Source organism: Peromyscus leucopus, chromosome 19 (assembly GCF_004664715.2).
Source record: "Peromyscus leucopus breed LL Stock chromosome 19, UCI_PerLeu_2.1, whole genome shotgun sequence".
NCBI classification, from domain to species: domain Eukaryota; kingdom Metazoa; phylum Chordata; class Mammalia; order Rodentia; family Cricetidae; genus Peromyscus; species Peromyscus leucopus.
Genome location: NC_051079.1, coordinates 46,028,916 through 46,044,499, shown reverse-complemented (window position 1 = coordinate 46,044,499; position 15,584 = coordinate 46,028,916).

The window sequence follows — 15,584 nt, the reverse complement described above, 5'->3', positions numbered from 1 at the left end:
CCCCTGCTTTGAGAGAGATATCCTTATCTACTTGAAGGTATTCCTTATGCCTTGGAGGTTGTGACACATAAAGAAGCCAGAGGTCTCTTTGTGAGGCTATGAGACATTCTTGAAACATGTGTCCCTGTACTTACACAGGAAAAAGATATTCAAAACAGAGTAAACTTAAAAATCAACAAGATTTGGTGGGCTAGAGGAATTGTCCACAGTTCAGATTACAAGCCTCTTCCCACTGTATACTCAGACAATTATGTGGCATATATTTCTGCCTTACACAGAGACGTATTGATGAGCAAAATATGGAGTGGAAAGATGATAAAAGAATGAGATGTCAGGACTTCCTTTTCTTATAAGTGTTAGCTCATGCAGAGCCACTATGATGACCTATGACCAGGGAACAACAGAATGCCAAGATTAGACATATAGACAAATTATATAAAGATATAAAATATAAACATTGTATTATGTCAGAATTTGAATAAAACTGCAGCAGCTTTAGTCTGAGGATTTTTCCTGGCACTCTGACCACTAAGAGTTAATAATATGCTGCCTGGGACATGGCAAAATGCCCAGGGTGGCTTGAAGATTTTGTTTTGATCTAGTGCCCTTGAAGCAACCAAAGCTACTAGCCTGAGAACAGGCTGTATTATCCCTCTAGATTCTTAAAAACTGGGTTATGGGGTTAATGAGTAAGAATGATAACTCGTTATTAATGATGTCAAAACTTGAGGGAAAATGATTGAAAACGATAACTCTGTTCTGTCATAGTTCATTAATGATGACTAAAGATGAGCAAAAGGAAGTAAAACACATGTCCAAAAACAAACAAAAAAGAGTTATGATCTATGTTTTGGAACATCATGGATGTATCCCTGCTTACTAAATTCCGTATAAATAAAGAAGTACTCTGGCTGCTAGTCAGTCAGGCTACCAGATTCTTGTGACCACCATGGCCTGGCTCATTTCCTTCCCTCAACAACTCCTTACATCCTCTGCTAGGACCTGTCCTACCAGGGATGGCTCCTGCCAGGGTAGGACAAGCCATACCGAGATGTGCTTCCTCTCTATCTATCTCTCCTAAGGCAGAACTAAGAAGTGTCCTGTGTCTGATTCCTCTCTTGCCACTCTTGCATCCACCCATCTTCAGACCCTGCCCTCATCCAGAGCCGGACTCTGGCAATGCTCAATTTGTTTCATCTACCCTTTTTGTATGCCAGTAAGTTTTGGGGGGCAACTTATTGTCAATAAATTATATATTAACTCAATAATCACAACTTTAAAAAACACATTTTCTTAAGTGCTAAAGATGAAGTTGAGATTTTTTTCCATTTTTAAATTGAAAATAGATTTTTTTCATACAATACATTCTGGATATGGTTTAGCCTTCGCTAACTCCTCCCTGATGCTTTCAACCTTCCACCCACCCAAATCCATATTTCTTCTTGCTCTCTTTCATTAGAAAACAAATATTAAGATTTAAAAAAAACACAGAAACCAGAATAGGACAAAACAAACAGAAAAAATAGCCAAAGAAAAAGCACAAGAAACATACAGATGCAGACACACATACATTTGCACACATAGAAATCCCATAAAAATACAAAGTCAAAAACTATAATATTTATGCAAAGACTTGAAAGGTTAAAAATAGATAAAACATCATGAGACAAAAAAATAAAAATAAAAGTAAATAAAACAACACCCTACAAAAAAATACCACTGAGTTTGTTTTGTATTGGCCGTCTACTGCTGGGCATGGGGCCTGCTCTTAAGAGTGGTTTGTATACCCAGTGAGAGTCCATTGGCAAAATCTACTATTCCCTTTCTAAATAGTTGCTAATCAGAGATAGTTACTGGGTTAGGGATGGAGGCTCATGTCCACTTCTCCTTTCAGCATTGGGACCCCATTTGGCTTAGAACTGTGCAGGCCCTGTGCATGCTGCCACAGTCTCTGTTTCATGTGTGCATTAGCCCTGTTGTGCTTAGAAGACCTTGTTTCCTCAATGAGTTCGATCCCCGTTGACTCTTAGACTCTTTCTGTCTCCTCCTGCAGAATTCTCTAAGCCCCAAGGGGAGGGATTTGATGGAGGTATCTTCCAACATCTCTCCTTCTGCACATTGTTCAGTTTTGAGTCTCTGTTTTTGTTTCCACCTTCTGCAAGATGAAGATTCTCTGATGATGGCTGAGGAAAGCACTGAATTTGAGTATGTTGTCAGCATAAGCAGAATGTTGTGAGGAATTTTTTGTTGTTGTTTTGTTTTGTTTGCTATGTTCCAGTGTATAGTTTTCCCCTAGGTCCATGGCCTATCTAGTCTCAGGCCCTTGGCCACTCAAGCAGAGTAAAGAGGATTATTAAAGGTTAGCCTGGGCTCCAATGTGAAACTTGTCTTAAAATCAAGCAGATACAAAAGGAGAGAGAGAGAGAGAGAGAGAGAGAGAGAGAGAGAGAGAGAGAGAGAGAAATTGCAAACATCCTATTCATTAAATTCTTCCACTGACAATAACAATCACATCCAGTAAAAAAAATTTCAAAAATTAGTGCTTCGTCTATACTATATGTAATTCCTCTGAAAATATAGTTCAGGGCTTTTTTTTTTTGAGAAATCAAAATCAACCCAAGCTTAGGGAAAAAAATAAACTTTGTAGTTCCTGTCACAACCTCTTTCATCTTTTCCCAAGATTTATTTTTTAAAAAAAACAGGCTAAGATTTTCTCCCATTTTGCAGACTGTCTATTGAATCTTCTGATAATTTCCTTTACTATGCAGAAGATTTTTAAATTTAATGTAGTCCACTTCGTTATTTCTTGGAGACATCCCTGTGCTGTTGGAATGTTGTTCAGAAAGTTCTTGCCTATCCACATCTTGATGCATATTTCCACGTTTTCTTCTAGTAGTTCCATCATTTCAGCTTTTAAGTTAAAGTCTTTGATCCACTTTGAATTGATTAAGTAGCATAAGAAACTAGAATATAAGTGACTGTGAAAATCAAATGCCATTAAAAACACTGCCAATCAATAAATGAGCCAATAAATTGAAAAGAAAGCCCTCAAAGGAAAATGTACAAATCGCTGATAAGGATTTTTTTTATTAAGAAATGTTTTATTCATTTTACATAACAATCACAGAAACCCCTCTTCTCTGCTCCCACCCTTCCAGGCTTCCCCCTCAACCCACACCCCCTTCCCTCCTATAAAAAAGTTAGGCCTCCCATGGGGAGTCAGCAGAGCCTGGTATATTCAGTATAGGCAGGTCTAATCCCCTCCCCAGGCCTCCAGGCTGTGTGAGGGGTCCCACCACAGGAAGTGGGCCCCAAAAAGCCCGCTCATGCACCAGGGATGGGTCCTGATCCTATTGTAGGAGGCCCCTTCAGCAGATCAAGCTACACAACTGTCTTGATTATGCAGAGGGCCTAGTCCCGTTTCGTGGAAGTTCCACAGATGTGGATCTAAATTTCATGAGTCCCCATTAGTTTGGTTCGGTTGTCTCTGTAGGTTTCCCCATCACAATCTTGATGTCCCTTGTTCATAGAATCCCTCTTCTCTCTCTTCAACTAGACTCCTGGAGCTCAGCCTGGTGTTTGCCTGTGGAAGTCTCCATCTTCTTTCTTCAGTTACTGGAGAAAGGATCTATGATGACAGTTAGGTATGACCTGATTACTGGGGTAGGCCAGTTCAGGCACCCTTTTTACTATTGCTAGTAGTCTAAGCTGGGGTCATCCTTGTGGATACCTGGGAACTTCCCTAGCACCGAGTTTCTCCCAATCCTCATGTGTCCCTCTGTCATGGTATCTCTTTCATTACTCTCCCACTCTATCCCTGTTCCAGTTCGACCATCCCATTCCCTTATGTTCTCATTCCCCATCCCTTAACCTCCATTGCTCCCCCTTATCCCCAGTTTACAAAATGGAGATCTCATCTAATTCCCCTTTCCAGAGAGATCCATGTGTCCCTCTTTGGGTCCTCCTTGTTAGTTAGCTTCTCTGGAGATGTGAGTTGCAGTCTGGTTATCCTTTGCTTTGCATCTAGTATCCACTTATGAGTGAGTGCATACCATGTTTGTCCTTCTGAGTCTGGGTTACTCTGTCAGATGTGGGGTTGGTGAAGATCCTTTTCCATTATGTAGGTTGTTGTTTTTTCTTATATACCATGCCCTTTGCCTTATATAAGCTTCTCAGTTTTCACATCTGACAGAGGGATGATCTGCAAAATATATAAAGAACTCAAGAAACCAGGCATCAAAATACCAAAGAATCCAATTAAAAAACAGGCTACAGAGCTAAACAGGGAATTCTCAACAGAAGAATCTCAAATCGCCCAAAGACATTTAAGGAATTCTTCAACATCCTTAGTCATCAAGGAAATGCAAATCAAAATGGTTCTGAGATACCATCTTACACCTGTCAGAATGGCTAAGATAGAAAACAGTGATGACAGCTTATGTTGGAGAGGATGTGGAGCAAGGGGAACTCTCCCCCACTGTTGGTGGGAGTGCAAACTTGTACAACCACTCTGGAAATCAGTATGGCAGTTTCTCAGGAAACTGGGAGTCAATCTTCCTCAAGACCCAGCTATACCACTCTTGGGCATATACTCAAGGAATGTTCAATCATACTACAAGGACACATGCTCAGCTATGTTCATAGCAGCATTATTTGTAATAGCCAGAACCTGAAAACAACCAAGATGCCTCTCAACTGAAGAATGGATAAAGAAAATGTGGTACATATGCACAATGGAGTACTACTCAGCAGTAAAAAACAATGACATCATGAAATTTGCAGGCAAATGGATGGAACTAGAAAATATCATTCTGAGTGAGGTAACCCAGACTCAGAAGGACAAACATAGTATGTACTCACTCATTAGTGGATATTAGATGTAAAGCAAAGGATAACCAGACTACAACCCACAGCTCCAGAGAAGCTAACTAACAAGGAGGACCCAAAGAGGGACACATGGATCTCCCTGGAAAGGGGAATTAGATGAGATCTCCATGAGTAAACTAGGGGTGAGGAGGGGCAATGGAGAGTAGGGGGTAGGAAATGAGAACATAAGGGAATGGGATGGTCGAGCTGGAACAGGGATATTGTGGGAGAGTAATGAAAGAGATACCATGATAGAGGGGGACATTATGGGGATAGTGAGAAACCAGATGCTAGGAAGTTCCCAGGTATCCACAAAGATGAGCCCAGCTTAGAGTACTAGCAATAGCAGAGAGGGTGCCTGAACTGGCCTAACCTAGTAATCCGATCATACCTAACTGTCATCAGAGATCCTTTCTCCAGTACCTGATGGAAGCAGATGCAGAGATCCACAAACTCCTGGAGTCTAGTTGAAGAGAGAGAGGAGGATTCTATGAGCAAGTGCATCAACATCATGATAGAGAAACCTGCAGAGACAACCAACCAAAGTAGTGAGAACTCATGAAATTTAGATCCACATCTGTGGAGCTTCCACGGAACTGAACTAGGCCCTCTGCATAATCAAGATAGTTGTGTAGCTTGATTTGCTTAAGGGGCCCCATACAGTAGGGTCAGGATCCATCCCTGGTGCATGAGCTGGATTTTGGAGCCCACTACCTATGGTAGGACACCTCACACAGCCTTGAGTCATGGGGAAGGGCTTAGACCTGCCTCTACTGAATGTACTAGTCTTTGCTGACTCCCCATGGGAGGCTTTACCTTCTTGTAGGAGGGGATGGGGGATGGGTTGGAGGTGAGGGAAAGCTGGAGGGGTGGGACAAGGGAAGAGGGGTTTCTGTGACTTGGCATATAAAATGAATAAGAATTTTCTCAATAAAAATTACATACATTCATACAATGTCATTTGACCATATGCATCCCCACTAACTTCCCCCAAACTTTACCAGTGCTCCCCACCAATAAGTCTCTCTCCCACATCATGTCCTCTTTTTTAAAACAATAATAATCCACTGAGTCAAATTAGTGACGTCTGCATGTACATGGACAGATATGAGGCCACCCTCTGAGTTATAGACACCCTACCAGCTGCCATACCCCAAAGATCAGCGATTCTCCCTTTGTTAGAATTCATCAACTGACAGTAGGGTTGAGGTCTCTGGAACCTCTTCTCAATCCAGGCTGGAGTTTTGAATGCTTAACTGCCATTGTATCCAGAAGTCAATTTTTCACAACTGTCCTTCCTATCATCTAGTTCTGTCCTTCCTATCATCTAGCTCTTGCAGTAGTTCAGGGACTCCTCTTCTGCAACATTTCCAAAGTCTTGGTTTGTAGGAGGTTGTTGTGGAAGATCCTTTTATGGCTGAACACGGAGAGTCATTTGTTTTCAGCACATTAGCCACTTATCAATCTGTGTATTAACCACTATCAACTGTGAAAAATAGCTTCTCTGAACAAGTTTGAAAGCAGCACAAATCTAAGTCTATAAACATAAATATTTAGAACACAGTTTGACAACATAACCACTTAGCTAAACAACACCAGTAGGTTCTCCCTAGGGCCTGGAAACTCCCCAGACAGGGACATTTGATCAGGTTTATAGTACCAGGCATAAAATTTCTTCTTGTGGAGCAGGCCTCAGAATCAATCTGAAAGTGATCATTTACCCCCATAAACATCATGCCACTATTGCAGTGAGCACATCTTGTCTAGGAGGTGCTATTATGGAATGCAACGTCCAGCACTGAGAGAGACCACTGATGTCTTTACTCCTCCATACCACTCTGCATACCACTTCCAACCACCAGGAAAGCTAACCAGTAGGCAGAGAGTTTCGTGTTGATTTCAAGATTGAGTGTCCTATGTCATGCACCCTGAATGGGTGGTGTTTTCAACAACGGGTCTTACTGTTTAGTTATGGTGGGCAACCAGAAGCAATAGCAATAGCCTATATTGTCTGAGGGGGACTCTGAGACTACCAATAACTCACAGAGAGAAATCTTAGCCTTGACACTGAGATTTTCACTAATAACTGGGACGAGCATAGTTCAACCTCCCTGATCTTAAATGGGATTGCAATAGTAGATTTTCATATGTCTTTTTCACACATCCTTCATTTTAGTTAATCACTCCCCTGTTATCATTTTTTTCCACCTCTCACCCCACTCTATGCATGAACCTCTCTACTCCCAGTAGCCACCATTTCTACATTTATTTTATGCACATTTTACTGTCTCACACACCTTAATTTATCCATCCCTAATGGTGTGTTCCTATCTTCCTGGATTCTCCATATACTTCAAGTTAAACACACAAAGCAAAAGATTCAAAGCTGAGCTCTACATATGAGACAGAGCCACAACATTTGTCTTTTTGGACCTGGGTGATGTCACTCAGTATAGTTTTTTTTCTTTCAGTTTCATCCCTTTATCTGCAAAATGAATGATTTCATTTGTGTACAGCAGTGTAATATTCCATTTTACGTATATACCACAATTTCCTTATCCGTTCATCAGTTGGTAGACATCTAGATGGATTCCATTTCCTACATATCATGAAGAGAAAGAGAACAGCAATGTGCAGGGAAAGTGCCTCTGAAGTCCTTTTGGCATATGGCTAGGAGTTGGAGAGCTAAGTCATCTGGCAGTTCATTTTCAAGTTATGTTGAGAAACCCTAAACTGTATATGACATTTAAAATAGTTAAGTTATTCAGTCTGAAAATTAGAAGACTGTAAGAAGAGGGACTCAGAAATTTTGGCCTTAATTTTACCTCTTCCACTTATTACACTTAACAGTTGTCCATGTTTTTAGTTAATGTTTTCAGTGCTTCTTTAAGCAAATAGAAGAATATTTTCTAGCAGCTTCCATTTTATAGAGTTTTACAGGCTATTTTATGGACTTTCAAGTCTTGTTGTTTAAGAACTACATCTTATAAGGTCTTAGGCAGTGGTTCATTTGATAGGTCTGGGACAAGTAAGTTGAAAACCTTTAGGGTGAAATTCCCCATCGCAAGTCCCATTCAGAGCATCTATGATTCCTTAGAATTAAAAATCTCAACAGTAAAAGGGGTTTTGACAAAAATGATTCAACCATCATGGATAGCTTTGAGAGTTCCAGACTTTGTTTCAAAAAGTTACTCTGCTTGTGGTCCAATGACATCAGCAAAGCCGGGATTAGTGAGGAATGTGAAGCCATGACTGACAATAACAACTTCTGTGGATGGAGAGTTCTTCTTGTGAATGTACACACAAAAAGTTGTTTTGATTAAATCTGTCTCAGCAGACATATTGGAGATGCTGTGCAGACGACAAGGGCCACGTTATTGTATAAACTTAGTTGAGGATGTATCAGAATCTAAGGGAACTGACTCCATTTGACAGCAATGCTGTTAATGGCTTGGATGTGACGGCAAAGTTCTCCATGAAAGGAAACATTAATGATGCTGTTATTTTTGTTGCCATTTCATATTAAACAAATTCCCCAAACATCCTCTATCTTTGTCTACCACAGCCTTCATGATCAGCAATTAAAGTAAACATCCATCAGCCACACTTCAGCATTTGATAGGAATCAATTATTTTTAATTAAGGAATGTTCATTCTCTGCTAAAATTTTCACACAGTTGCCAATTGTATAATGAAATCATAAGGGGTTTTTGTTTTATTTTGTTTTATGTTTGTTTGTTTTAATTTTCAAGGAAAGGTTTCTCTGTGTAACAGCTTTGGCTGTCCTGGAACTCCCTTTGTAGATCAGCTGGTCAGAGATCTCTCATACTCGCAGAGATCTGCCTGCTTCTGCCTCCCAAGTGCTGCGATTAATGGTGTGCACCATCACCTGGCAATCTTAAGTTTTATATTATTGGGAAACCACAAAATATCATGTTAGTCACTTCACAAAATTATTGCATTTATTACAGTGTCCTGAACCCAAATCCATCATATCTCCCAGATATATGTCTGGTCAAATTAATTCTATATATATTATATGTGCATTATACTACATATATTACATATGCATATATATACATATATGTATATACATACACATATATATAAACCAAGTGTTTGGTTCTGTGTTCTAACAACATTATTAAAGTGCTTTCTACTACAGAATAAAAATTTTAGCTGACATGAAATTACATAATTCAAAATCCATATGTTTTATCCTTTTCACAGTACTAAATTTCCTACATGTATTTCTACACTAAATTAAAGACAAATTTAAAACAAAAACTAAGCTAAACAAACAAGTCTTCCAGAGATGAGAGATATGGCAGAAATATGGCCTAAAAAATCTAGGCCACACACTTCAAAGAGCTATTGTTCTTTGAACTATTATAAGAATAAGTGTGTGTCCTGATCTGCTACAGGAGGTGCGTAGAAAGTTTGGCTCAATAAATCAGTGATGCACATGAGCAGTGTAGTGTAACACTAAATTAAAATCTAGAGTTATAACAGATGTCTGATGTTTGATACCAGGGCAAAACTGTTGGTTCCAGCGTTACTTCTGAACTCAGAGAGTCTCCCAAAAGTCTTACTATAAACTTTTTTCAATGTAGCAATGCCATGAATAGAATTACAAATTTTACATTGAATTCTTGTGCCAACAAAAGATATAATAAAAAAAAAACTGATAGAAAAGGCAGGCTTGGCCGGGCGGTGGTGGCGCACGCCTTTAATCCCAGCACTCGGGAGGCAGAGCCAGGCGGATCTCTGTGAGTTCGAGGCCAGCCTGGGCTACCAAGTGAGTCCCAGGAAAGGCGCAAAGCTACACAGAGAAACCCTGTCTCGAAAAATTAAGAAAAAAAAAAAAAAAAAAAAGAAAAGGCAGGCTTACTGTTCCTTCATAGCTGTGGGTCTCCAAAAAACAGAGTCAAGACTAGATGCTCTGGCACTGTTGCAGAAAAGACCCAGAAGGAAGGAGGGACAGAGTACAAGCTCATGCTTCTGGCATTTTCATCCGCAAGCTGGTGGACTTAACTAAGCACAGGCAAGACCTGTCACTAGGTCAGAGTTAGATACAGGAAGTATTTATGAAACCGGAACTATTTTTTAAAAGTCTCCAAAGAGAATGTTAACTAAGTGTCATTTTGCCACAGAGAATCCTGTCTTCCCTATACCTGGCATAATCCTGGTGAGCCACTACCATCAAGCCTACAGAATCAGAGCTTCATGGTCACCTACGGTGCTCACAGGACATAAGAAGCCATTGTTCATCTGGAAGGGATGGATAGGAGTTTTCTATGCTGGCTCCTGACTACCAAACACTGGGGGTTTAGTCTCAGTGGACCTAAGTGTCCATATTCACACTCAGAATAGGCAGGATGGCTCAATCACACCTTGCTATGGATAATTTTCAGTTCTGTGTTGCTCTTCCCGTCTGGCTTCCAAGATCACATGACATAAGACCCCAAAGCTCAAGTAATATTCCTTTCTTGATGGATTTTTTTTTTTTTTTTTTTTTTTTTTGGTTTTTTTGAAACAGGGTCTCTCTATGTAGCTTTGCTCCTTTCCTGGATCTCGCTCTGTACAGCAGGCTGGCCTCGAACTCACAGAGATCCGCCTGGCTCTACCTCCCAAGTGCTCGGATTAAAGGCGTGTGCTACCGCCGCTGCCTGGCTTGATGGATTTTTTTTTTTTAATTTAAGTAAATACACAGTACTACATAATACTTAGGTCTTAGCTAATAGCCACCCCACAGAGCACTACAAACTGTAGAGTGCCTCCAGCACTGTATCATTTAATGTACCACAAGCTTCCTTGAGATAAAGATTCTCCAGGCAGTGAATCAACACACATGTTGTTTCTTCTTATCAGCTGTGACTCTGCCTGCAGCAGGTTGTGACCAGGGTGTATAAATGCTGCATGACAGCTGAACAGGAAGTTAAATCAGAGCTAAAACTGTGGCCAATTGTCATACAGACTTCACATCCATACATAGCAAAGGTCCTGAGCAGAAATGAACTATAGCTCTTGTCTCTCAGTAATCATTCCACTTGGGCCTTGTACTCAATAATAAACAGTTCCCCTGGCTCATGCTCGGGATCCAAGCTAATCCACCGGGAAAGCCCAGGCCTGTAATGCCTTTAGACTTCTCCCAAGGTTTAGCTTCATCATTCTTTCCTATGACTATCCCATCAAACCCTGTCTTCATTGTGTCTTTTCCCTCCTGAGCCTCAGTTCTAAGAGCAGAGGGCCAGAATGTGTAACCTGATAACCCTGTACTCACATAATGACAGCGGCCAGCTGTGGGGTGCCGAGGAAGCCCTAAGGGAGTGAACCACTGAGTAAATGAGTATTGTTGACATGGGCACAGCCATGGCAAGCACCCACTGGACAGAAGCAGGGAACCTGCCAAGCAACCAGAAGGGCAGACTCCTGCCAGCTACAAGTTTAAATATCAGCCAGCTATAAGACGATAAAGCCAGGCAAGGAGCAGAGGGTGGAACAGCCTGGAGCAAAACAAACTCCAAAATAGCTCTTGGTCCAGCTCTGTTTGCTCACATGGAGTTGGAAGGGTGGCATGGCTGACAGCTGAGTGAAATTCTTTACAGGGCATGAGAAAGGGATTGAGCAGCCTCCATAGAGACTTCCTTCAAACTTCTTACTTACTTCATAATGTATTGTGGGACTAGAAGACAGGTTCAATAGGTTCTGGAAGATAGGTTATATAGGTCTGAAAATGCAAATGACTTCCTTGAGTTTCATCGCTCCGGTTTTGGGTTTTGTTTGCCTTTAAAACATAAAGCATTTTGTAGCCACATATCCCACTCCTTGCTTCAGTGGTTTTTCTCCTTTGGCGATCCTGGATGATTTCCTTCTATGTTCTCACAACCTGTCTGACTTCCATGAAGATTTAGACCAGGGAAGATTTTGCAGAAAGTTCATGCTTGATAGCAACAACTGAGAAAAAGACTCTTCTAGATATAGCACCTCTGTAATCCTAGTACTTGAAAAGCTAAGGCAAGGAGGTCATGAGTTTGAGGTCAGCCTAGGCTACATAGGAAGTCCAAGGCCAGCCTGTGCTATAAAGTGAGATGTACCTGGGGGGGGGCGGTTAAATCAACGTTCATAAACAGAAAGATTTAAGGAATTCACAACCCTAATGGAACAGACCTCAAGATCCTTTCCAAGTTGGACTCTTAATTCTATATTAATAAGACTAAGAGCCCACAACAGGGAGCGCTAATTGGATCTAATTTGTTCTTTCATTCCTGGGTTTTCTTTGAAGAGGAGCTCCAGCTGCTTGACTTTCTGGTTTGAAAATGCTTTAGCTGTATTTTGTATGTCGTGAAATTGTATCTTTGAAATTCATTATAATGCAAAATACTTTAAAGTCCCCTGTTGATTGCATCTTTGACCCCTGGTCTATTGATAAAGGTGTTGTTAGTTCTCACAAATGTGCAGAGTTATCTTCCATGTTATCTTATTAATGTCTAACTTAATTCTACTGTGCTCAAAATACACATTTGATAATTGGAATGGTTTAAAAGTTGTCAAGATTCCTTTGTAACCCACTCCATGCTCCACAAATGTCTCAAGGGAATTTGAACTCAGTAGGTCTTCTCTGAGTGAGTAGGGGAGGGTGTTACAGAAATCCCAATTAAGTCATTATGGCTGATAGTGTCATTAAAACCTTATGCAGCATTTCAGTCCAATTATCCTACAAAATATTATATAATAATATGTAATTTTATTGAGGGAGGGATGCTGGAATCTTGAACTGCAGCTGAACATTTTCGTTTATCATTCTATCACTTTCTGCTTCATGTATTTTAAAACTTTAGGTTCCTAAGTATTAACAACTGCTAATATCCCCCTTGATGAATAGATACTTTTACTACTATTAAATAGCCTTCATATTATTTCCTGTTATGTCTACTACCTTGTCTGATAGTAACATAGATAATAGCCTATGTTTTTGTTTATACTCAAGATGCCCTTTTTTTCTTAAACACATGGAACACATGGAATGTGTTAAACGTTCAATTTTGTTGATCTTGTCTGAAAAAGAGGATCACTGCACAGTCACAGTTAGCTTAGAACTCTTGCTCTCTCACATCTGGCTCCCAAATTCTGGGATTATAGGCATGTGCTACCATGTATGACTTCAATTATTTTTTTCATTGCTTTGATCAAAGATTAAAAACTATCTCTTAACTTAAAAAATATTTTTTTTCTCTCTAGATCTCAACTTCTGGGTGCTAACTTTAGTACTTGACTCATGAGTAAGAACTGCTCTTTCCAAAACCCAAGACTTCATTGGTAAAGTAGTTAGCAAACCATGCTGTCTCTTCACACTGTCCCTTCACAGTTCACAAGCAAGCATGGGTGATCTGGCTTTGCCGGATAGTTTTATGTCAACTTGACACAAGCTAGAGTCATTTTAGGATAGAGAACCTCAACTGAGAAAATGCCCCTATCAGATTGGCCTATAGGAAAATCTGTCTTGCATTTTCTTGATTAATATTTACTGTGGAAAGGTCTAGCTCAACGTGGGTACTGCCACCTCTGAGCTGGTGACCTTGGGTGCTATAAGAAAGCAGACTGAGCAAGCCATGGGGAGCAAGCCAGTAAGCAGCACTCCTCCAGTGCCTCTGCATCAGCTCCTGCTTCCAGGTTCCTACCTTAAGTTCCTGCCCTGCCTTTGCTGGATGATGAAGTGCAAGCTGTAAGATGAAATAAATCCCCTCTCCCCAAGTTGCTTTTGGTCATGATGTTTTAGCACAGCAATAGAAACCCTAACTAAGACGTTGATCCTGACCCTATTCAAGTCTGAAACCACAGGCAATGCCTATTAATTCTTAACTGATATTATGAGAAATCCCCACTACATAAGAAACATAAGAACAATATCTGTGATCCATACTGGTTTCTTGTGATCACAATGAAGTTGAAAAAAAAATATACATATGTCTTAGAGAAGTATAGAAAGCAGTATGGCTGCTCTGGATAAGATGGCAGTGACAGAAGTTAGATACAATGACTACAGGGAAATGACCTGGGTTAAATCCCCAGAATGCACATGTTAGAAGGAGACAACTGACCCCTAGAAGCTATTCTCTGACTTAGATATGCATGTCAACACACACACACAAACATACACGCTCATACTCACACAATTTTTAAAAGTTTCTAATTTCTGTTTTTATTGTTTTCTATTTAATTTGTGGTGTGTGTGTGTGTGTGTGTGTGATATGTGCCTCTGTTTATTTGGGTATGCATGTCTGTGCATGTATATAGAAACTAGAGAAGGGTGTTGGCAGCCTATATTCATTCTCTTGACAAAGGGTCTCTCAATGAGCCTGAGGCCAGCTGACAGCCACCAAATCCCAAGGACTCTCCTGTGAGCCCACGGTGCTGGGTTACAGGTGTGTGTGATCCAGCTTATTATGAGACTCCTGGCATTCTAATGGAGGTCATTACAGTTGCACAAGAAACACTATTACCCATCAAATCATCCTCCTTGCCCAAGTCTTACTTATAAATGAAAATTTACAAGGTCAGTGTTGGTAAATACCACTTTTTCAAATATTTTTAAGATAGAAATTGATGTTTGGTTTTAAAATAAAATTTACATTAATTATATCTACATGTGTGCAACTTAAACTAAAATTGCTGAAGTATTTTTCTTATTTAATTGTGACTCATGTTTATTTCATTAAATGTTTCACAAGTGTTTATTTGCTGGAGACATTTGTCCTCACTTGGTTTCCTATTAAGCATAAGAAGTCACGACATTTACACATGTGTGTTAATTTAGTGCAGATTTGGTAAGCTGGTCATATTCTGAGTGAGAGCTAGTTGATAATATGCCTGCATTGAATTTGTATTTGATCTGAAATGTCCTGTGCAATGCCAATGCTTGAAATATAAAAAACATGAGATCACAAAGACAAAGGCAACATGCAGCTCAGAGCTGCATCTTTTGGTTTGAAATCCTCCTTGTTCTAACCTCATTCATCGTGAATGATGGAAGAACAATGGCATCCTCTGGGTAATTCAACCTGGAGAATTAGTATTATACACATATCTGTTGATTAGGAAGAATTAAACCAGATTTTGTTTTTCATTCTGCTGGCACATATGTTAACACACACCTTCTCAGTGGCCTTCCCAATACTGCATGTACTGCTCCTCCTATCAAAGTCACCCTGGGCTGGTGTTGAACATGAGAATTGGAACAAGGGTCATGATGCTGGTCTCCCTAAGGGTACACATCGTGTTTCATGTCTCTTTGTGTCTAAGGCTGCCTTCTCTTTCTCCTCATTCAGTCTTTCGTGTCTTCCAAAGTGAGTTTTTGATGATAGACGCTGAATTAATGAGGAAGTTACTTTAAAAAGGGAAGGAAAGTGGGGAAAAAAACCCAACATGGATTCTTCTGTCTCATCAGCAATCCACATTAGTCCTCCAATCCTTTTACCTTCAATGCTCCCTTTTCTTCCTTTGAGGGACCTTCAATACAGACATTGCAAAGAATCACCAAGATAGCCTTATTTAGTACAAACAGAGATACAACCTCTAATGTTTAGTAAAGCTTCAGGGAAAGTAATTGCAATTGATTACAAAAAGAAAAACCCAATGCATACTGTACAGATGAAAAAGAAAAGATACATCACAAAGTTTGGAGAGTCAGATGCCGGCACAATGAGAACAGAAGAGGT